General features: G+C 39.4%; 1 protein-coding gene across 1 annotated transcript in view; it reads left to right on the forward strand.

The window, feature by feature from the left end:
• Positions 1-25,110, forward strand: part of ZNF169 (zinc finger protein 169) — a 125,419-nt gene that overhangs the window by 30,185 nt on the left and 70,124 nt on the right. The window contains exons 2-4 of the mRNA XM_081802726.1: positions 2,556-2,648; positions 3,839-3,944; positions 21,110-21,253. The gene's annotated coding sequence lies outside the window, so the exon portion shown is untranslated. The remainder of the gene's footprint in view (positions 1-2,555; positions 2,649-3,838; positions 3,945-21,109; positions 21,254-25,110) is intronic.

Raw genomic sequence — 25,110 nt, forward strand, 5'->3', positions numbered from 1 at the left:
TAGCTATTAATTGTATTGTTCTATATGCAATGCTGGTTTCAAGATTTTCCCTTTGCCTTTGGATTTCAACAGTTTAACTATGATGTGTATAGGTGTGAGTCTCTAAGAAGCACATTGTGCTTCTTAGGTATGTAAATTAACATTTTTTATCAAATTTAGGAAGGTTTTGGCCATCATTTCTTCAAATATATTTTTTCTGCACATCTCTGTTTCTTCTACTTCTAGAGCTCCATTACATATATTTTGGTGCATTTGATGTTGTTTCACACTTTTCTGTGGCACTGTTCATCTTTTTAAAAGATTTTATTTATTTGAGAGACAGAGAACACGAGCAAGGGGGAGGGGCAGGTGGAAAGAGAGAAGCAGGCTCCCCACTGAGCAGGGAGCCCAACATGGGCCTAGAACCCTAGGATGATGACCTGAGCCAAAGGCCAATGCTTAACCAAATGAGCCACCCAGGGGCCCTGGCACTGTCCATTAAAAAAAAAAAATCATTTTCTCTCTGCTTGTCTTATTGGAAGATTTCCATTGAGCTGTCTTCAAGTTTATTTATTCTTTCTTTCACCATCACAAATCTTTTCTTTAGACTTGCTGGTAAAATTTTCATTTCAGTTATTGTAATTTTTCATCTCAGAATTTCCACTGTGTTGTTTTTAAAAACAATTTCTTTCTCTTAATGATATTCTCTACTTGAGCACTGTCATCATTTATTCCTTTAATTATTTAGATGTGGTTTCCTTTATTTCTTTGAAATATATATATTTAAAATAGTTTTCTTGTACATCTTTGTCTGCCAATTCCATTGTCTGAGATTAGTCAGAGATAGTTTCTACTGCAGTCAAATGCTCTACCACTGAGCTATACCCCCCGAGATAGTTTCTACTGATTGCTTTATTTCCTAAGTATTATTCACACTATTTCTTTACATATCTGGTAATTCTTTTGTATAAAAGTTGGCATTTTAGAAAACATTTTGCAGGAACTGTGGATTCTTGTTCTTTCCCCTGAGAGTTATTGTTGTTGTTGTTTGTTTTTTGTTTAGTAAACTAGTCTGGACTAATTCCGTGGTGTTCATCTTTCTGACAATGTGCAGCTGCGGGTGTCTATGCTCACTTTATTTATTTGTTTGTTTGTTTATTTTTTGTAAGCCTGGCTTTCTAGAAGTTGCTTCTGCTTCAGCATATCTTAGTTGTCAGCCAAAGATTAGTCAGAGGTTCTGTTCAAACACCTTGAGCCAATAAGGTTCCCACTCGTTGCTAATATATCTATGCATAGTTTGGGGAATGTATTCAAAGTTCAGGCCATTTTCAAGTCCCCTTTAGCTTTTATTTCTCTTGGGCCATCTCACGTGTCCACATGTGTGGACACTCTTACGGTCATCCAAGAATGTATGGATGGCTTAATTTCCCTCTGTTTTCTCCTGCACATGTTGCAGCCTTCCAGTAAGCCTGGAGAGCTCATTAAGGTTCTCCATTTGTATCCTTGTTAAATTTCTGACTAGTCTTTTGGTCCTTTGCTTTCCCTAGCCAAGACTGAAGCCTCAGAGTAGTTGGTTCACTGGTATTCCCCCCATCCTTTTTTGCTACCTAGATGCTAGATGCTACTCTTCCTGATAACATTGTTGGGTGTAGGGGTTTTTGTTTGTTTTTGCATTCTGCTCCAAAGAAAGTAAGTCTCCCTCGCAGTGAGTCTTGGTTTTCAGGGCTTGCCCCACCCTTATAAAACTGAAACTGACCCAGCTGGGTGGGGAAGTAGGAGCAGTCCCAGTAATAAGGCCACATACTGCATCATTCAGTAGTTTTTCATGACTAAATTCTAAGTTTGTTGTCTTTTTGTCAATTTTTGGAGTCCTGAAATCATTGGTTTTTGACAATTTTTCTCCAGTTTTATTGTTTTGTTTTATTTATGGAGAAGAAGATTTTCTGAGCTCCTAACTTTCCCATGTTGGAATCCCCATCTTCCTAAGAATCTTAATTCTTAGCACTATGAAAGATATTCTTTTGAAGAAACAATGTTTTCATTCAAATTAGCATCCCAGCAATCAGTTCTGGAAAGATGCTCAAGGGTAGCTCTATGTTGGCTCCAGATAGCTGTCTTGATTAACTGAACATTTTTGTATTGCAAATGCTAGTTTCCTTTTACATGGAACTGCTGGAATAAGCCAGCCCTTTCTCTCATCAACATAGCAAATAAAGCCTTTCCCTTCTCAACACTGTTGAGTTATTAGTATCACTTGTCTAGTATTTTACTAGTCACAAAGTCATTCCATAATCCTTCCCTCATTTCCCTTTTTTTTTTTTTTAAGATTTTTTTATTTGACAGAGACAGAGATAGCGAAAGCAGGAACACAAGCAGTGGGAGTGGGAGAAGGAGAGCAGGCTTCCCACCAAGGAGGGAGCCTGATGTGGGGCTCGATTCCAGGACCCTGGAATCATGACCTGAGCCGAAGGCAGACGTTTAACGACTGAGCCACCCAGGCGCCCTCATTTCCCTCTTTTTACACATAGCACCATAGCACTAGAAGGGCCGTTATTAACACTGTTCCTCTGTTTTAGATTGCAGAAGATATTGCTAAGAGCTCAGGCTTTGGAACAGCCTGGAATTCAGTCTGAATTCAGAGCCAGCAACTAAGAGCTTTGTGATCTCAGGTGAGCAACTTTGCCTTCCTAAGCTCCAGCATCATGATGACAATATGCACCTCAAACATGGTTATGTAGGTGATGGAAAATTATGCATGTAACACTCTTAGCATTTTGTTCAATAAGTAGTAGACATCATTACAGATGAGGAATCAATCCCAGAGGAATGAGATGATTTATATGAGGTCATATAACTAGTGAGAGGCAGAGATAGGACTCCAGTGCTTTCCACACAATTATTTTGAGTTGGGCAAGTAATCCATTTCACAGAAGAGGTAAAGTGAGGCATGAAGAAGCTACTTGTTCTTTTTACCCAGTAATTCTGGAATGTACCATAACCTCTTGAGACTGGAGCTCTGGTTTTCTGAATCCATGTACACATTTGCAGGATGGTGCCCAAGGAAGAAGTAATGATATGGAAATGATCTTACAAATAAAACTAAGACATCATTTTGACTTGGTCACAGATTGGGTGAATTCCCCAGAAAGTGGACTCTGAGGTAGAGGCTAGTTTGCAGAACATTTATTATTTATGCTTTCAGGATCAACATTTTAAAAGAGGGGAAGGAAGCAGGACTGGGCAGAGACATTGAGTAGGGAAGTTTAACAATGACTACAGCCAGCCACATACATTAGGGTCTGTGGAACTCAGATGGCCTTTCAGAGTTGCTCTGACTTGGGATAAGAGAGTTGGGTTTTAGGCTCACATGTTGATCAGTTATTGGATGCTGGGACCAATCTGTAAAGGCACCTAGTATGAACTGACTGTCTGCAGCCAAGGCAATCTCCAAAATGGTCTGGGACTGAGGGTTGCCTGCCAATTGTACCTCCAGCAGCTGGGATAATGATTCTTCATTCCTGAAGAGGGATCTAGGTGGCACATTCTAGCATCCACCACAGACCTGAAGTTAAGAAAAGCAGAGGAAGGTTATGTGTGGATAGAGACCATGTGCACAGGATGATCATCCAGTGGCTGTAAAGGTGGCCAACAGGGCATCAGAGATGGAGTATCAGCTCTGACCTGATCTCAGGAGATTCATGTGTACCCTGACCTTTCATTATATGAGTTGTTCATGAACTGTGGCTAGGGAAGTTGATGAATTGGAAGTACCAAACACCATGAAAGATTGGCGAGCAATGAGGAGGGATTGTTTAAATCTGAACACAACATAGTCCAATCCAGAGTTTCTTTATTCCAGCCATGAAGACAGGTGAAATTTTCCAGGAGGTGTCTTCTATGGAGAAATTGAACCAGAGAGGTCTGACTTCCAGGCATGAGGTAGGAGTAATATACTGGAATGTTGGGTGAGAGTTTGAATATTGAAACCCTTAGCCCCTTTATTTTCACAGAACTCCTATTGATGGAGAATTCTCATTTCATTCCTATCCCTTCAAGGCAGGGGATTGTAGAAACACCTGCCCCAGAGAAAAGATCTCCAAATACTGACATTTGGGAGAACCCTAACTAAGAAGATGGCACATTACCTGATCAGTTGACAAACAGCAGTTTTCAAAGTGTGGTCCATGGACCTCCTAGGGGACCCCAAGATTCTTTAGAAGATCCAAAGATTAAGTTATTTTTATAATTTATTATTTGTATAGTATATTTCAGATGCTGTTTGCCTTTTTAAATGTGTTAACCTTCACACAGATGGTACAAAGCAATAAGCAAAACTATTGATCCATTTAGCATGAATCAAGGTAGTGGCACTGAACTGTACTAGTAGTCATTCTTTACTGCCACACACTTAAAAGGGTTTTTCTAAAAAAAGCCAGTGTCACTTAAGATTTCTGTTGATGAAATAAAATTTATTAATTCTATTTAAATCTTGATCCTTGAATACATGACTTTTTAATACTCTGTGTGACAAAATGGGAAGTAGCAGAAAGCATTTTTGAGCAATTATTTGTGTTTGTGATTGAAGTAGCTGATTTTTTCTCATGGGAAAACCATTTCTTCCTTGAAAAACTACTGACAGATAAAAATATGAATACTCAGACTTGGGTATTTGGCAGACAATTTCTCAAAAATGAGTAAGATGAGACTGTCATCTCTGACACTATATGTTCCTAATGATACAATTTCATCTTTCAAGCAAAATTTAGAATTATGGAGATTTAAAAAAAGAATTGTGGAAATTCGTAAATGTGTGAGAGTTTGGCACTTTCCCAATATTTAGATATGTTTCTTATTAGGTCATTGGTGATATTAATGATATTTTTTGATATTATATAATGAAATGTGTTAACATTTGAAAGACCTACATATCTCAGTAAACCAGTATTTTCCAAATAACCAATGCATGATGTAATAAAATCATGTATAAAAGATCTATTCAAAGTGTAAAAATAGGCTAATGGATTTTAAAATTATTATTGAAGTATAATTGACATACAGCGTTGTATTAGTTTCAGGTATAAAACATACTGACTTGACAATTTATACATTACTCCCTCACCATGATAGATATAGATATTGGTCACCTTACAAGGTTATTACTGTATTATTGACTGTGTTCTCTCTGGTGTACTTTTCATCTCCGTGATTTTTCATCTCTGTATTTTATAACTGGAAGTTTGTACTTCTTAATCCTCTTTATCTGTTTGACCCACCCCTACCCGCCCCTCTGGAAACCACTAGTTTCTTCTCTGTATTTAAAAGTCTGTGTGTTTGTTCATTTGTTTTGGTTTTTAGATTTCACATATTAGTGAAATCGTATGGTATTTGTCTTTTTCTGTCTGATTTATTTCACTTAGCATAATACCCTCTAGGTCCATCCATGTTATTGCTAATGGCAATATCTCGTTATTTTTATGGCTGAGTAATATTCCATTGTATATATACCACATTTTCTTTATCCATTCACCTACTGATGGACACTTGGGCTGCTTCTTTTTCTTGGCTATTGTAAATCATGTTGCAATAAACATAGGGGTGCATGTATTTTTCAAATTAGTCTTTTCATTTTCTTTGGGTAAATACATAGTAGTAGAATTACTAGATTATATGATATTTCTATTTTTAATTTTTTGAGAAACTTACATACTGTTTTCCACAGTGGCTGCACCAGTTTGCATTCCCATCAACAGTGCCCATGGGTTCCTTTTTCTCCATATCCTCATCAACATGTTTTTTTGTCTTTTTGATTTTAGCCATTCTGACCAGTGTGAGGTGATAGCTCATTATGGTTTTGATTTGCATTTCCCTGATGACGAGTGATGTTGAGCATCTTTTAATGTGTCTATTGGCCTTCTGTATGTCTTCTCTGGAAAAATGTCAGTTTAGGTCCTCTGCCTATTTTAAGATTGGGTTGTTTGTGTGTTTTGTTTTTTTGTTGTTGTTGAGTTGTATGAATTCTTTACATATTTTGGATACTAACCCCTTTTGAGTATATCATTTGCAAATATCTTTCAGTAGTTTGCCTTTTTGATTTATTGATGGTTTCCTTTTCTGTGCAAAAGTGTTTTATTTTGGTGTAGTTCCAATAGTTTATTTTGATTTTTTTTCCCCTTGCCTGAGGAGACATATCCATAAATATATTGCTAAGACTGATGTTCAAGAGATTACTGTCTATGTTTTCTTTTAGGAGTTTTTTTGGTTTCAGGTCTCACATCTATGTCTTTAATCCATTTTGAGTTTATTTTTATGTATGATGTAAGAAAGTGGTCCAGTTTCATTCTTTTGCATGCAGCTGTCCAGTTTTCCCAGCACCATTTGTTGAAGAGACTGTCTTTTTTTTCCATTGCATATTCTTACCTCTTTTGTCTAGATTAATTGACCATATAAGTGTGGGTTTATTTCTGGGTTTTCTATTCTATTCTATTGATTTATGTGTCCATTTTTGTGCCAGTACCATATTGTTTTGATTACTATTAGCCTAATGGATTTTAATGTAAACAATATGAGAATTTATTGATAGGTATTCAGATTCCACATTGCATTCCTCTAAGAAACCACCAGTTGTTGAATTTCAGCATAGTATCAAAGTAGAATACCCATAATTATCTTTAAAAACTATTAAAACAAGGAGTGCCTGGGTGGCTCAGTCTTTAAGTGTTTGCCTTTGGTTCAGGTCGTGATCCTGGGGTCCTGGGATCAAGCCCCATGTCGGGCTCCCTGCTCAGCGGGAAGCCTGCTTCTCCCTCTCCTACTCCCCCCTGCTTGTGTTCCCTCTCTCACTCTCTCTCTGTGAAATAAATAAAATCTTTAAAAAAACTATTAAAACAACTCCCGCATTCCAACTACATATTGGTATGAGGCTAGATTTTGATCATATACTTCAACAAAAAAAGTGTTATCACCACAAACTAAAGAAGTAGATATGAGAATGTACTTGTCTTCTTTTAAGTCAGATATTAAAGAGAGATTTGCAAATGTAAAACAGTGCCACTCTTTCACCATTGTTTTGTTTTGAAAAAATAGTTATTTTTCATAAAATCCACTTTAACATGTAATATGCTTATTATTATTTTAATTATTTTAAAATTTTCTCAGTCTTAATTTTTAATGTGTAAATAGTGATAGACTTAACCCATTTAAACAGAAATTCTTTGGTATCTTCAATAATTTTTTAAGTGTCTAAAGGAGTCCTGAAACCAAAAAATTTTGGAGCCGCTACTCTGGAGATTACCATATACATATGTAACTTATCACTGTCTACCTTTAAAATATAATATGTTGTTTCATGGGCAATATAGGAACTTTATACAGGGTATTTCTAACTGGCACCCTCCCATACTCTGTGCCTTTGTTGTCATATATGTTACTTCACTATAGACTAAAATCCTCATGTTATGTTGCTATTTTCACTTATACAGTTTAGGAATCCATAGACTAGGTGTGCTGCTCAGATCTGCCTTTAAGAAAACACTCACTGTTCAGCTGTGAGAAGTGCAATTATTTGAGAGCCTCTGGTTAAAGAACATCCAGGACCTGCCTCAGCTTTAGAACTGAGGTCATGGTTCCTTAGGCAGCCTGCAGCTGATGAATAAGCATGGTGGGCTGGCCAGGACTTGACCATTCCAGCACAGTGCATGGCTTCTCTGGTGGGTTTGCTTTGCTATGGAGCTCCCTATTAGACTGGCTAAAATTTCAAAAGAACTTCCTGCCAAATCCTGCTCCCTTTCCCATTCCTTTCTCAGATGTTCAACTTACATTGTGGTCTAAAGGCTTCCCCTGCCAAATTCTGAGCCCTCTTCTTATCTTTCAAAGACATCACCCTCAATAAACCTCTTGCACTCCTAACTCTATCTTGTCATTTACTTTCTGGAAGATCCAGCTGACACAATGGTATGTCTTTCAAAAAGATATTACTTTGTCTGGTGTTTCATTTCTCCCTGTAGAACTGAGTTTCTCTCTGGTATCCTTTCTTTTTTACCCTAAAGGACTTTTCACATCTTGTATAGGTCTGGTGTACTAGAGACAAAATCTTTCAGCCTTTGTCTGATAGTATCTTTATTTTGCCTTCATTTTTGAAGAGTATTTTCACTGGATATGGAATTGTAAGCTGACAGTCTGTCTTTCATCTCTTCAAAGATGTGCTTCCATTGTCTTCTGGCTGTCATTGCTTCTGATGAGATGTCAGTCATTTTTCTTCTCACTGTTCCTGTACATGTATTATGTCTTTTATTTTTTTTCCCTGGCCGCTTTCACAATTTTGTTATCTTTTGTTTTTAGCAGTTTGACTAGACTGTGACTATATGTGGACTTCTTTGCATTTATCTGTTTGTGTTTCATAGGTCATGTTGGATTCATGGGTGGCTATATTTCACTAATTTTGTTAAATCTTGGCCATCATATCTTCAAATATTTCATCTGTCCCATTCTTTTTCTTGTACTTCAACAACACATAGGTTAGACTGATATTGTGTCACATGCTTCAGAGGCTGTATTCCATTTTTAAAAAACAGCTTTATTGAATAATAATTGACATGTAATAAATGACACATATTTTAAATTTTTTTTATTTAAGTTCAATTTAATTAACATATACTGTATTATTAGTTTCAGAGGTAGAATTTAGTGATTCATCAGTTGCATATAACACCCAGGGCTCATTACATCAAGTGTCTTCCTTATTGCCCATCACCCAGTTGCCCCATTCCCCCACCCACCACTCCTCCAACCCTCAGTTTGTCTCCTAGAGTTAAGAATCTCTTATGGTTTGCCTCCCTCTCTGTTTTTGTCTTATTTTTCCTTCCCTTCCCCTATGTTCATCTGTTTTGCTTCTTAAATTCCACATATGAGTGAAATCATATGGTATTTGTCTTCCTCTGACTGACTTATTTCATTTAGCATAAATAACACATATTTAAAACATACACTTTAAATCTGATAAAGTATACATTAAAATTTGATATAAAATTTAAAATTTAGTAAGTTTTTACATATGTATGCCATACATAAAACCATCACTCCATCATCTCCAAATGTTTCCTCATGCCCCCTCAATTTTAGCCATTCCAATAGGTTTGTGGTAGTATTTATTGTGGTTTTCATTTGTATTTCCCTAATGACTAATGATGTTGAGTTTCTAATTCATGTGCTTATTTGTTATCTGTACATCTTCTTTGGTAGAATTTCTGTTCAAACTTTTGCCCATTTTAAGAAATGAGTCATATGAGTCCTTTTTAATTGAGTTTTGAGTGTTCTTTCTACATTTGGATATGAGTTCTTTTTCAGATATTTGATTTGCAGATACATTTTTTTTTTCCAGCCAGTGGTTTCTTTCCCATTTTTCTTAACAAGGTCTTTTGAAGATCAGAAGTTTTTTATTTTGATGAAGACCAATTTATTAATTGGTTTTCTTATGGATCATGCTTTTGATGTTGTATCTAAGAAATCTTTGCCTAACCTAAGGTCATAATGATTTTCTCTTGTGTTTTATTTATAAGGTTTTGTTGTTGTTGTTCCTTAAGCTTTTTGTTTTAAGATAATTGTAGATTCACATGCAACTTCAGAAATAATACAGAGGGATCACAAATACTCTTCACCCATTTTCCACAGTGGTAACGTCTTACATAATTGCACTATAATGTCACATCCAAGAAATTAACATCAGTACAACCCATCAGCCTTGTTTAGATTTCATGTTTTCCAGGCCCTCATTTGTGTGTGTGCATGTGTGTGTGTAGTTTTATGTGATTTTATCACATGTGTGGATTCATGTGACTAGCACCACAGTCAAGATACAGAAGAGTTTCATCATAAGGATCACTGTCCTTTTATAGCCACAGCTACCTTTCTTCCTCCCTCTTCCTCATCCCTGATAATCATTAATGTGATCTCCATTTCTATAATTTTAGCATTTCCAGAATATTATGTAAGTGAAATTATTTTTTAAAGATATCTAAAAATAGGGGCACCTGGGTGGCTCAGTCCTTAAGCATCTGCCTTCGGCTCAGGTCATGATCCCGGAGTCCTGGGATCGAGCCCCACATCAGGCTCCCTGCTCAGCCAGGAGCCTGCTTCTCTCTCTCCCACTCCCCCTGCTTGTGTTCCCTCTCTCGCTGTGTCTCTCTCTCTCAAATAAATAAATAAAATCTTTAAAAAATATATTTAAAAATAAATAAATAAAATATTTAATTATTTCAGTGAGAGAGGGAGAGAGTGCATGAGCAGGGGAAGGAGCAGAGAGAGAGAGAGGGGGGGGAGGCAGACTCCCCATTTAGTGTGGAGCCTGTCCCAGGGCTCAATCTCAGAACCCTGAGATCATGACCTGAGCTGAAACCAAGAGTTGGATGCTCAACCAACTGAGCCACCCTGGTGCCCCTAAGTGAAATTATTTGTATGTTACCATTTGAGGTTGGCTTTTTTCACTTAGCATAATTCCCTTGTATCCATCCAAGCTGCTGTGTTACTATTGATGGCTGAGTAGCATTCACTCATTGTTCCTAGTTTTTGGCCGTTAAGAATAAAGCTGCTGTGAACATTTATGCACATGTTTTTGTATGAGTATAATTTTTTGTTTCTTTGTGATAAATACTACAGAGCATGATTTCTGGGCCATATGGTAGGGACATACTTAGTTTTATAAGAAACTGCCATATTCTGGGTGCCTGGGTGGCTCAGTTGGTTAAGCGACTGCCTTCAGCTCAGGTCATGATCCTGGAGTCCCGGGATCGAGTCCTGCATCAGGCTCCCTGCTCAGCAGGGAGTCTTCTTCTCCCTCTGACCCTCCCCCCTCTCATGCTCTCTCTCTGTCTCATTCTTTCTCTCTCAAATAAATAAATAAAATCTTAAAAAAAAAAACTGCCATATTCTTTTCCAGAGTAATTGTATCATTTTACATTCCCAATAGCAATGCATGAGCAATCCAGTTTTTTCACATCCTCCCCAGCATTTGGTGTTAACACTACTTTTATTTTGCCTGTTTTGATAAGTGTATAGTGATACCTCATTGTAGTTTTAATTTGTATTTCCCTAATGGCTAATGATATTGACCATCTTTTCATGTGCTTATTTGTCATCTGTATATCTTCTTCAGTGAAATGTTTTTTTCTTTTTGACCTTTTTAAAAATTGGGTTGTTTGATTTTTTTTGCTTTTGAGTTTTGAGATATTCTAGATACAAGTCTTTTGTTGAATTTGTGGTTTGTATTTTCTCCCAGCTGGTAGCTTGCTTTTTTATTCTCTTTTACAGAGTGAAAGTTTAAAATTTTGATTGTGTTCAATTTATGAAAGTTCCTTTTTATGAATCATGCTTTTTGTGTCAAGGCTAAGAATTCTAGGCCTAATCCTCCTTGTCTTAGGTCTCAAAGCCTTTTCTCCTTTTTTTGGCTTCAGGTGTAGAATTTAGTGACTCATCACCTACATACAACACCCAGTGCTCATCACAAGTGCCCTCCTCAATACCCATCACTCAGCCCCTCCCCCACCCACCTTCCTCCACAACCCCCAGTTTGTTCTCCAGTCAAGAGTTTCCTATGGTTTGCCTCCCCCTCCACCTCTCTCTCTCTCCCCCTCTTTTGGTAAAAGTTTTATGCATTACATTTAAGTCTGTGATCCATTTTGAGTTAGTTTTTATATAAGGTGTAAGGGTTAGTTTGAGATTCATTCCCTCCCTCCCCAGGAATGTCCAATTGCTCCAGCACTGTTTGCCAAAAAAGCAAATCTTCCATCGCAATACTTTTGCACCTTTGTAAAAAATCAGTTGGGTATTTCAAATAGATCTATTTTGGGATCTCTAGTCTCTTCTGTTGATCTATGCATCTAACCTGCTGCCAGCCCCACACTGTCTTGATTACTGTAACTATATAGTAAGTTCCCACTTTCTTATTCTTTTTAATTGTTTTAGCTATTTAGGTCCTGTGCCTTTCCATTTAACTTTAGAATAAATTCACAAAACCTTGCTGGGGTTTTGCTAGGAATTGCACTGAACCTAACAATGAATTTAGGTAAAATGGACTTTTTTTTTTAAAAGATTTTATTTATTTATTTGAGAGAGAGAGACACAGCGAGAGAGGGAACAGAAGCAGGGGGAGCAGGAGAGGGAGAAGCAGGCTTCCCGCCAAGCAGGGAGCCGGATGCAGGGCTCAATCCCAGGACCCTGGGATCACGACCTGAGCTGAAGGCAGATGCTTAACGACTGAGCCACCCAGCCACCCCTAAAATTGACATTTTTACTGTGTTGTTTTCCAGTTCATGGTCACGGTGTGTCTCTTCATTTATAGGAGTTCTTTGATTCTTTTTTATCAGCATATTATAATTTTCATCATACAGATCCTATACATGTTTAATTAGACTTATACCTAATTATTTCAGTTTCTTTGGAAAAATTTTAAATGGTATTGTGATTTTAATTTTGGTTTCCAAATGTGTGTTGTTAGTATATAGAAATGCAATTCATTTTTGTATTTTATTTTGTATCCTATAACTGTGCTGAATTTCTGCTGTACATTTTATAGTTTTGGGTTTTCTGATTAGGTCTATATTCTGAATTAATTTTTAATATGGTGGGAGGTATGGACTGAAGTTCCTTTTTTTTTGTTTTGCATATGGGTATATAATTATTCCAGCCCTATTTGTTGAAAAGATTATCCTTTATCAACTGAGTTGCCTTTGTATCTTTGTCAAAACCCAGTTTTCTGTATATGTGTGAACCTATTTCTAGACTCTCAATTCTGTCCCATTTACTATTTGTCTATCTTGATGTCAACACCACACTGTCTTGATCGTTGTGGCTTTCTAGTAAGTCTTGAAATTAGATTTTCTTAGTCTTGAAATTACAACTTTGTTCTGTTTTTTTTTTTTAAGTAGTTTAGATTCTTCTAGATTTTTGCATTTCCATATGAATTTTAGAATCAGCTTGTCAATTCCTAAAAAAAAATCTTCTGGTATTTTGGTTGGAGTTTTAGTGAATCAGTAGATCAATTTAGGGAGAATTAACATCTTTTTTTAAAAAAAAATTTTTTTAAAGATTTATTTATTTATTTGAAAGCGAGAGAATGAGAGAGAGAGCACATGAGAGCGGGGAGGGTCAGAGGGAGAAGCAGACTCCCTGCTGAGTAGGGAGCCCGATGCGGGACTCGATCCCAGGACTCCAGGATCATGACCTGAGCCTAAGGCAGTGGCTTAACCAACTGAGCCACCCAGGCGCCCGAGAATTAACATCTTAATAACATTGCATCTTCCTATACATGAACAAAGTATTTTTAAAATGTCTTTTTTTTTTTTTTTTTTAAGACAGGGAGGTGGGAGGAGAGGGAGAGGGAGAGAGAATCTTTGCACCCAGCATGGAGCCCAACACAGGGCTTGATCTCACAACCGAGATCATGACTTAGAGCCGAAATCAACAGTTGGATGCTTGGGGCACCTGGGTGGCTCAGTCGTTAAGCATCTGCCTTCAGCTCAGGTCATGGTCCCAGGGTCCTGGGATCGAGCCCTGTGCCAGGCTCCCTGCTCCACGGAAGGCCTGCTTTTCCCTCTCCCACTGCCCCTGCTTGTGTTCCCTCTCTTGATGTCTCTCTCTCTCTGTCAAATAAATAAAAATAAAATCTTTAAAAAAAAAAAAGAGTTGGATGCTTAACTGACTGAGCCACCCAGGTGCCCCTTAAAACATCTTTTAAAAGCAATGTTTTGTAGTTCTAGATCTTACAGATATTTTTTCATATTTATCTGTCAGAATTTTGTTTTTGGTGATATTATAAATATTATTGTGATAAACTTAATTTCTTTTTTTTTTTTTAAGATTTTATTTATTTATTTGACAGAGACAGACACAGCGAGAGCAGGAACACAAGCAGGGGGAGTGGGAGAGGGAGAAGCAGGCTTCCCGCAGAGCAGGGAGCCCGATGCGGGGCACGATCCCAGGACCCTGGGATCATGACCTGAGCCGAAGGCAGACGCTTAACGACTGAGCCATCCAGGTGCCCCGTGATAAACTTAATTTCTGATCATTCTTTATAAAAATGTTCATTATAAAAACACATTTAAAAGAATCTTTTTGGCAAGTTGCTAAACTTATTAGTTTCCTTGGAATTAATCATTGGATTGTCTACATAGATGGTCATGCCATTTGTGAACAAAGACATTTTTACTTTTTCCTTTCCATTTTGGATACCTTTTATTTATTGTTTTGCACTTATTCCACTGTCCCCCAATTCAGCATTGAACAGAAGTGGTGAGAGTGAACATCCTGGGCATCCTTGTCTTGTTTCTGCTGTTAGAAGAGAAAGTTTTCATTCGGTATGTTATCAACTATAGGTTTCACAGGTTGAGAAAGTTTCCTTCTGTTCATAGTTTGCTGACAGCTTTTACAAATTATGAGTGGATTAGACTTTATCAATTACTTTTTCTGGGTCTGCTTAAATGATCTTTTTTTTCCTCTTTCAAGCTTATTAATATGGGGTTTTACATTGACTTTCAAATGTTAAGTGAATGGCATTTCTGGGATAAACCCACTTGTTTTTGATGTATTATTATTCATTAAAAAATCTTCTTAACACTATTTTTCTACTCTTTACTTTTTGTGTTTCAATTTGAGTACTTTCTGTTGACTTATCTTGAGTTTATCTATTCTTTGCTGTATCATGCTGGTAAGTCCATTGAAAGATTTTTTTATTCTCTGATGTATCTTTTATTTCTAGCATTTCTTTTTGAAGAAAAAAAGCTTTCAACTGTATGCCAAAATTCCCCACTGTTCATGTCGTTCTCTCTTTCCACTAGATTCCTTAAAATAGTCAGCTGTTTTTGTTATTTTAGTTTCTGTTTGTTTGTTCCACTATCGGGGCCAATTCTGGGTCAAGAGTCCTTCCTTTGTTGAAGCTGACAGCTGTGGAGGCCACTGCCTCCTATTTCTTGTAAGATCCTCAGTGTCTTAGAGTCCCTTCAGTCCTCCCACTGTCCCCCAGACTTCGGCAAATGCTGCCTGCCCCCTTGGCCAATTCTCTTGTCTCCCTGACCTGTCCCCATTCTGTGGACCACCACTGCCCCATACCTAGTGTAATGGCCACAGTTCCTGTGGAGTTCTTCTGTTTTCCTTTTTTGTTCTATGTTTTTCAGCCATCTGTGAGTGTCTGTGCCTCAGAGGAAGTCTCTTTCAGCTCTGTTGCTCTGCCCCCAGTCTTTTTTTTTAATTTAATTTAATTTTATTATATTATGTTAGTCACCATACAATACATCATTAGTTTTTGATGTAGTGACCCATGATTCATTGTTTGTGTATAACACCCAGTGCTCCATGCAGAACGTGCCCTCCTTAACACCCAACACCGGGCTAACCCATCCCCCCCCCAAAACCCTCAGTTTGTTTCTCAGAGTCCATAGTCTCTCATGGTTCATCTCTCCCTCCGATTTCTCCCCCTTCATTTTTCCCTTCCTTCTCCTAATGTCTCCATGCTATTCCTTATGTTCCACAAATAAGTGAAACCATATGATAATTGACTTTCTCTGCTTGACTTATTTCACTTAGCATAATCTCCTCCAGTCCCATCCATGTTGATGTAAAAGTTGGGTATTCATCCTTTCTGATGGCTGAGTAATATTCCATTGTATATATGGACCACATCCTCTGCCCCCAGTCTTTCTCAAGAGCACTCAGTGAAAGCCTGTTGAAGCACTCAGTGAAAGCTGTGCGGGGGCACCTGGGTGGCTCAGTTGTTAAGCGTCTGCCTTCGGCTCAGGTCATGATCCCAGGGTCCTGGGATCGAGCCCCACATCAGGCTCCCTGCTAGGCGGGAAGCCTGCTTCTCCCTCTCCCACTCCCCCTGCTTGTGTTCCCTCTCTTGCTGTGTCTCTGTCAAATAAATAAATAAAATCTTAAAAAAAGAAAAAGAAAACAGCTGTGCAGTGGCTGTAGGCTCCCTTTACATCTGGTGCTACTGAAGATTCTAAATTGTCAAACCAGCCCCCGTTTGGCTTTCAGAAAGTCTTCCTACCCATATCTATGGCACCCTCCTCCTCTTCATGCGGCTCTTGCAATGATAAAATAACTGGGGTACCTTTTCTTTCAAGAGGACTCTGTCACTTTCTGTATTTTAACTTAGTAGGTTTCTTGGTGACCTCAGCTTTCTGATGGGCTAAACCATCATTTTGTTGTTGTTATTTCAAATTTTTGTTTAAATTTTAGTTAACATATAGCATAATATTGGTTTTGGGAGTAGAATTTAGTGATTCATCACTTACATATAACACCCAGTACTCATCATAACAAGTGCCCTCCTTAATACCCATCAGCCATTTAGCCATCCCCCCCCAACCTCCCTCCATCAACCCTAAGTTTGCTCTCTGTAGTTAAGAGTCTCTTATGGTTTGTTTCCCCCCCTCTCTTTTTTTCCTTTCCCATCATTTTTTTTAAACCTATGATTTTGTAGGGTATTTGGCTTTTGTTGATGTTATTGATCTTAAGGGTAAGAGAGATAGTTCCCCATGACTTTATGTCCTAATCAGGAATGGAAGATCTTGGTGTCTCCTGAGTCCCAGTCTTAATTGATGCTGAGGTCCAGGGACATTGCCACCCCGTCATCCTGCCATCCTTCCCTTTTGCTTAAGCTGAGGAGGGTCTGGTTGACCTCCTCCCCACGAGCCTGACTGATAGCAGTGGGAAAGGCACTGTGGAACGTTGCGCAGGAGTGGCATGACCCTCTACCAGAAACGCCTCTGCTTCTCTTCTTGCAAAGCAGGGAATTTAAATTCTGCTCACAAATCTCTCAGGAGATTCTTCTGGAATAATGGATGTGAATGAGCTCTATAACATGTACAGTCCACAGACATATATTACTGCTAATGATAAAGTGCTTTTTTCCTGCAGCTTCAATAACTGTGGAGCCTTGGTCTTCTCTCCATTGGTACTTCCATGTTTTGGTTCAGGGCCATCACTTGAAGTTTAGTATCTATTGATGTCCCAGATGAGCACTTTAGGCATCTGTGCTATTCTTATTACGATGTGGCCTATGGATTCCTGCTACCAACCCTTACCAGCTATGTGGTGTTAGAGAAATAGTACAACATCCAAAAGCCCCAGCTTCTTTATTTGTAAGCTGGAGATAAAAATAGCATATAATCCCAGAGTAATAGTAAGAATTAAATACTATGTTTGTGATGTGTATTTGTCACACCAGAAGTGACCTGCCAAGGCCATGTTGTTGGTTTGTATCAGGACTAGACTGGAACCCGCATCTGGGATGCCTTCGGCATTGTTTGAAATCACCGAGTTCTGTGGTCTCTGAGTAGCTTCCCTGGGCTCTCTGCCTCACCTTTGCCTCGTATTCCAAAAGACCATGCTTTTAAGGTCTCTCTCCTGCCCCCAAACCTTTGCTTGTTCTTCAATGCTAGGAGCTCTCTCTAGATTAATTATCTTAGCATTCAAGTCTCCTGACAGTCCTGCACAAAACTTACCTGTCTGTCAAGTACACCTAATTGTTATGTTTAGCCCATGCATGCTCTGGCTGTGCCTTGAACAGTGGGCAAGCTAAGGACAGGCAAAGACAGAGAGGGCTGTTGCAGGTTGTGTGGGAGAGAACATTTCTAGGGGGAACATAATGGGAGCAGAGGCCAGGGGACAGGTAAGCAAGGTTGCATGTGTGTGAAGCGGGAGCAGGCTACTGGGCTGCATGAAAGATGTGTATTGTAGAAGGTGAGGCTAGAGTATCATCCACAGCTGGACTGTTGGGACCATAAGTGTAGGTCTAGGATACCTGGCTCTTATTCAGTAGGTGAAGAAGAATCTACCAAAGTGGTTTGAAAGGAAAAGACATGGGCATCTGCATTCCCTGCTGGGCATCTTTCTCCTGGTTTTGCTCCAACCATCTCAGAGGTCATTCAGAGTAGATTCTAGATGTTCCCCTCCCTCTTCATGCCCCTCGTGGGCTCTGCAAGACCCAGCCTCACCTACCATCAGGAAGGTAATGTCTGCACACTCACACTGCTGAGACTGAAGACCCAAGAAAGGCACAGACTATGACCACAAGGTCTCAGCTTCTCCTGCTTGTCCACATAGATCTCTCTATGGTTTAGTTTCCTCAACTGTGAATTTGGGTTAATAGCACCTACTTTGGTGGGGTCCTATGTGGATTAAATGAGATAATGTAAGAAAAGTGCATAGCACCGGGTCTGGCATGAAGCCAGCCTCCAGGAGAACCTTCTGCTCTGGGCTTCCCTTGGCCAGTCTTCCCTCTAGTATGTCCCACTCACAGACAGTGTGGTCTGAGGACACAAAGCAGCTATTCTCCCCTTGTTCAGTATTTGGGCATCGCCTGAGAGGTAAGCCGCCCAATTTCTGCCTTCAGGAAATCACAGGCAACCCATGAGCAGAACTGAGATGACTGGCAGTCCAGGTTTCTAGCTCATTCAGGAGCATGTAGAAGGATAGTTCCTTCCTTCCTCTGTGGCCCCAGTGGGTTTGCTAGGATAGCAGGGTGACGCAGAGGAAGACAGTCTGCATCTAGTGACATCTTGTGACAGCTCTGTGAGTCACCGCTGGGGAACTTGGGCAGATTTCTCCACTCCTCTGATCCTATTCCTTCACTGAAGTTGGGCTGATGGGAGGGGTCAGTGAGAGAATACAGGAAAAGTGCTGCATATTGGCCAGCCCGGCCAGTGCCCACTGGGGATGGCCTCTTCCCCCATGGATTCCCCATGAGACCTGACTGAGGAGAGGAGCAGTCAAGGATGGTCAGAGGCTCCTTCTTGATCGGGGCCTTGCTGTGATCTGGACCTCTGTGATGGGGAAGGAGTTCTGCAACACCCATGTGCCATGTGGCTGTCCATCTTGGGGCAGAGGCAGGGGCACCAGTTCCTTGGCTCTGTGCGAGGGAGGTTCTACAGAGAGTCTAAGCCCAGCACTGTCCAGTAGAAATATAATGTGAATCACATGTGTAAGTTCAAGTTTTCTAAGAGTCGCATTAAAAAGAGTTAAAAAAAAAAAAAAGGTGGAGGGGCGCCTGGGTGGCTCAGTCGTTAAGCGTCTGCCTTCGGCTCAGGTCATGATCCCAGAGTCCTGGGATCAAGCCCTGCATCGGGCTCCCTGCTCGGCGGGAAGACTGCTTCTCCCTCTCCCACTCCCCCTGCTTGTGTTCCCTCTCTCGCTGTGTCTCTCTCTGTCAAATAAATAAATAAAATCTTAAAAAAAAAAGGTGGAAATTTTATTGTATTTTATGTAAACCAGTATATCTAAAATATTGTTTCAATATGTAATCAATGTAAAAATATTATTTTATTTATTTATTTGACAGAGACAGAGATAGCAAGAGCAGGAACACAAGCAGTGGAAGTGGGAGAGGGAGAAGCAGGCCTCCCCACCCCAAGGAGGGAGCCCGATGCGGGACTTGATCCCAGGATCCTGGGATCATGACCTGAGCCGAAGGCAGACACTTAACGACTGAGCCACCCAGGTGCCCAATGTAAAAGTATTATTAACGAGGGACTTTATGTTCTTTTTTCATATTCAGTCTTCAAAATCCTATGAGTATTTTACATGTAAAACAGTCTTAATTAGGACTAGCCACATTTCAAGTGCTCAATAACCATTCTGTGGCTAGTGGCTACCATATTGGACAGATCCAGCATCTAAGACCTGGCCTCTGGGAACAGAGCCATGCTGCCATCTGGTGGTGACACTATCAAATAGCAGCCCGAGCACCCCTCCCCGGGCCAGGTCCCGCAGGGCACCAAGGAAAAGTTACTGCTTCCCAACCTAGGGTGCCGTCAACCTAGTGTGACAGAAAAGGTGGCATAAAGAACCAAACTTCAGAGGCTACCCTGGGATTTTGAAAAACTGAGGATGATACTCAGCCAGAGAGGAGCGAAGGCTCTAGGAACAAGGAGTCATTTCACAGATGTGGAGATTAAGGGGAATGACCTGCTTGGGGTCATGTGATAAATACGCAGCTGCCCTGAGGGGAGGAAATCCTTGACCAGGACACCAGCACCTCTCACCTGGACCATGGAAATTGCTAAAAAAAAATTCTGTTCTTTTTTTTAAAGATTTTATTTATTTGAGGGGGGGTGGGATGGAGGAGGAGCAGAGGGAGAGGGACAAGCAGACTCCGCACTGAGTGCAGAGCTGATGGGGGTCTCAGTCCCACGACCCTGAGATCATGACCTGAGCTGAAACCAAGAGTTGGATGCTTAATGGACTGAGCTACCCAGGTGCCCCAATAGTTTCTTTTTAAAAAAATAAATAAGAATACATTCAATGATTCAAAATCCAAAATGTACAAAAGCAAAGCGTCTCCCTCCCATCCCCACCACTAACTACCCCATTCCCCTTTAGTGAGGCATCACAAACAATGCCATGATTACCCTGTGCACAAATTATACCACATGTGCAAGTATATCTGTAGAATGTTTCTTGAAATGGGATTACTGGGCCCAAGGATATGTGCATCTGATATGTGCATCTGTAATTTTGATAGCTAAGGAATAGCTTTTAAAAAACAGCTTTACTTAGACATAATTTACATACAATAAATTCATGATTTTTATTGTATAATTTGATGAGCTTTGAAAAAGGTATATAGTTGTGTAACCACAACCATAACCAGAATATAGAACATTTCTGTCTCCCCGTAAAGTCACCTTACGGCCCTTTGCAGTAAATCCCCTCACCACCACCCCCAGCTTCTGACAACTGCTGATGGTTTTCTGCTCTATAATGTGGCCTTTTCCAGAATATCTATAAATGGAATGATACAGAATGTAACCTTTTTTGTCCGGTTTCTTTCACTTAGCATATGGATTGTGTGATTCATCCAGGTTCTTAGGCATCATGTATCAAAGTTGTACTCTTTTTTATTGCTAATTTGTATTCTATTCTATGGGCATATCACAGTTTCTCCACTCACCAGTGGATGCGCGTTTAGGTTGTTTCCAATTTGGGGCTATTATGAACATTCAAGTATAAAATCTTCAGTGCTCCTGGATAAATACATAGGAGTAGAATTCCTGGGTAATACAGTAAGTAAATATATAACTTTATGTAAGAAACTGGCATACTGTTTTCTTTAAGAGGTATTTTTTTTTTTTTTTGACAGAGAGAGAGAAAGCACAAGCAGGTTGAGCGGGAGAGGGAGAAGCAGACTCCCGCTGGGCAGGGAGCCCGATGTGGGACTCGATCCCAGGACCCCGGGATCATGGCCTGAGCTGAAGGCAGATGTTTCACCGACTGAGCCACCCAGGTGCCCCTGACATACTGTTTTCTAAAGTAACTGTACTATTTTGCTTTGCCACCAGCACTGAGAGCTCCAGTTACACAAATCCTTACCAACACTTGGTGCAGATGGTCTTTTTAATTTCGGCTATTCTAGTAGATGCGTAGTGTTATCTCACTGTGGCTTAGATTGACATTTGACATGCTACACACTGTCCATGTACTTCTTTGCTGTTTGTATACATTCTTAGGGGAAGCACATTTTCAAATCTTCTGTCCATTTTTTTAAAGATTTTATTTATTTATTTGTCAGAGAGCAAGAGAGAGGGCACTAGCAGGGGGAGCAGCAGGCAGAGGGAGAAGCAGACTCCCCACTGAGCAAGGAGCCCGATGCAGACTCGCTCCCAGGACCCCGAGGTCACGACCCAAGCCAAAGGCAGCCACTTAACGGACGGAGCCATCCAGGCGTCCCCTTCTGCCCATTTTTTAATGGAGCTGCTTGTCTTCTTGAGTTATATCTTTATATATTCTTAGATACATATCCTTTGTCAGATACAAGCTTTGCAAGCATTTTCTGTCTGTGGTCTATTCATAATCTTATCAGTGTCTTTTGATGAACAAGTGTTTTTCATTTTGATGAAGTGCTTCTCTGGTCTTCCTTTCTGCTGTCCTTGGGCTGCTCCTGCTCTTGGCTTCATCACTATGGGGCAAGAAAACCTTTGTTCTGGTTCTCACTGTCTAAGGTGGAATTCTGCATTGGTTCTGGGCTGTGGCTGTTGTCTGAGGCCACGTCTTCCATTAACTGCTTCTTGTCCTAGTCCTCTGTTTTCAGAGAGTTGTCACCTTTTTTGGTCAAGAGATAGTATTATCTTTGTTTTCAGGTTTTGTGTTATAATTTTAAAAACTGATAAAGTCATTGCCCAAAAACCATCAGGAACACACCTGTAGTCAAAGTCATATTTGTTACTCTGCAAAAGGGGAGCACAAAGACCATATGGAACTGTGTGGGGCATCTCAGAATGGGGTAGGGCGGGGGCTGCTACGGGATGTCTGGGGGCTGGAGTTGGGCATAGGATGGTATTGGTAGGGATTATTCAGAATTTATAAATTAGGGACTTAACTATAACAAATAGTGGTCTATTTTTAGAATGTACAAGTCTCTTTAGGTTACTCTTGGGCTGGTTCATCTGTGGTTCTATCTAGAACACATTTAGGTCTGTCAGAACAAACTGGTGTTACAAGAGTTGTACAGAGTTAGTGATGGACATCATAGTTTTGGTTTGGTAGTTTGTTTTGTGAGTCAGTGTATGTTTTGCAAGCTATGCTTTCTTCATTTTTATCTATTATGGCACTCCTGTGGAGTTTTGATTACTGAAGTGCAGGGCTCAGGAATATAAGATTAAGACAATTTACAAAATAAGTGGTAAAGACCCAGAGCTTGGCAGGGGCTACTGGGGCAAGTGGATGGCTATTTGGAAAAAAATACATTCACACCTCTACTACCTGTATTCATGATTCATACCATATACAATGGATTGTAAGTAGATAAAGCGTCTAAATGAATTAGAAGAAAATATGGGAGAATATTTTTATAATGTCAATGTGAGGAAGGTATGTCTAATAAAGACACAAAAGCTAGGACACACTTATACAACAAAAGTATAGAAATAATAATATATAAACATGTATATAATACATATGTTATTCGTTGTTGCTGGTGCTTTTGGAATCATACCCATGAAATTGTTGCTAAATCCAATGTCACGAAGACTTTCCCCAGCATTTTCTTCTAAAAGTTGTATCTTTTTAGTTGTTATGTTTAGATCTTTGATCTATTTTGAGTTAACATTTGTATATGGTATGAGGTAAGGATCCAATTTCATTCTTTTGTATGTGGATAGTTTTCCCAGCACGATTTGGAGAAAGTATTGTCCTTTCCCTATTGAATGGTCTTGGCACACCTGTCAAAAATCAATTGATTATATATGTGAAGGTCTATCTGGACTCTACTCTGTTCCATTTCAGTAATTTATATGTCTGTCCTTCTGCCAGTACCAAATGATTTAGTTACTGTAGCTTTGTAGCAAGTTTTGAAGTTGGGAAGTATGCAACCTTCAACTTTATTCTTATTCCTTTTAAGATTGTTTTGGTGGGGCGCCTGAGTGGCTCAGTCGTTAAGCGTCTGCCTTCAGCTCAGGTCATGATCCCAGGGTCCTGGGATCGAGCCCCACATCGGGCTCCCTGCTCAGCGGGAAGCCTGCTTCTCCCTCTCCCACTCCCCTGCTTGTGTTCCCTCTCTCGCTGTGTTTCTCTCTGTCAAATAAATAAAATCTTAAAAAAAAAAAAAAAGATTGTTTTGGTTATTTGGGGCACCTTGTAATTCCATGTGAATTTGAAGAACAACTTCTCATTCCTGCAAAAAAAAAGGCAGTTGAAATTTTTGTAGTAATTGCATTGAATCTCTAGATTGTTTTGGGTAGTACTGCCATCTTAATGATGTTATGTCTTCCAGTCCATGAATGTGGGATATTTTTCCATGTATTTAGGTCTTCTTTAATTTCTCCCAGCAATGTTGTGTAGTTTTCAGAGTATAAGTCTTTTACCTTCTTGGTTAGATTTATTCTTAAATATTTAATGCTTTTAGATGTTACTGAAAATTGAATTGCTTTCTTAATTCTTTTTTGATTGTTCATTGCTGGTATATAAAAACACAACTGATTTTTGTGGTTTTATTTTGTATACTACAAATTTGCTGAATTTGTTTATTAGGTGTACTAGCTTTTTTGTGAATTATTTGGGATTTTGTGTAATAGGAACATGTCACTTTCTAAGAGAGATAGTTTTACTTCTTCTTTTCCAATTTGAATGTCTTTCATTTCTTTTTCTTGTCTAGTAGCTCCGACTAGAACTTCCAGCAGTGAAATGGGTGTTCCTATCTTGTTCCTGATTTCAGGATGAAAACTTTTAGCCTTTACCATTGAATTTAATATCAGCTATGGGCTTTTCATAAATAACCTTTACCATGTTGAAGAATTTTCTCTTTACTCCTAGTTTTCTGAGTTTTTATCATGAAAAGGTGTTGGATTTTGCCAAATGCCTTTTCTATGTCAATTAAGATGATCATCTTTTTTTTCCTCCATTCTATCAGTGTGATATAGTATACTGATTTTCTTTTTTTAAATTTAAATTCAATTAGCCAAGTTATAGTACATCATTAATTTTTGATATAATGTTCAATGATTCATTAGTTGAATATAACACCCAGTGCTCATCATATCACATGCCCTCTTTAATTCCCATCATCCAGTTACCCCATCCCTCCACCCACCTCCCTTTCCGTACCCTTAGTTTGTTTCCCAGAGTCAAGAGTCTCATATGGCTTGTCTCCCTCAATGATTTCTTCCCATTCAGTTCGCCCCCCTACCCCTATTGTTCTCTGCACTATTCCTTATGTTCCACATATGAGTGAAACCATATGATAATTGTGTTTCTCTGATTGATTTATTTCACTTAGCATAATACCCTCCAGTTCCATCCATGTCAATGTAAATGGTAGCTATTCATCCTTTCTGATAGCTGAATAATGTTCCATTGTATATGTGAACCACATCTTCTTTATTCATCCATTGAAGGACATCTCAACTCCTTCCACAGTTTGGCTATTGTGGATATTGCTGCTATGAACATTGGGGTGCAGGTGCCCCTTCTTTTCACTACTTGAAAAAATGCTCCACATTACTTGCCATCAGAGAACTACAAATCAAAACTACATGAGATACCACCTCACACCAGAATGGCTAAAATTAACAAGACAGGAAACAACAAATGTTGGCAAGGATGTGTAGAAAAGGCAACCCCCTTACACTGTTGGTAGGAATGCAAGCT

Source organism: Leptonychotes weddellii, chromosome 14 (assembly GCF_054177405.1).
Source record: "Leptonychotes weddellii isolate Sample4059 chromosome 14, ASM5417740v2, whole genome shotgun sequence".
In the NCBI taxonomy this organism is placed as follows: Eukaryota; Metazoa; Chordata; class Mammalia; order Carnivora; family Phocidae; genus Leptonychotes; species Leptonychotes weddellii.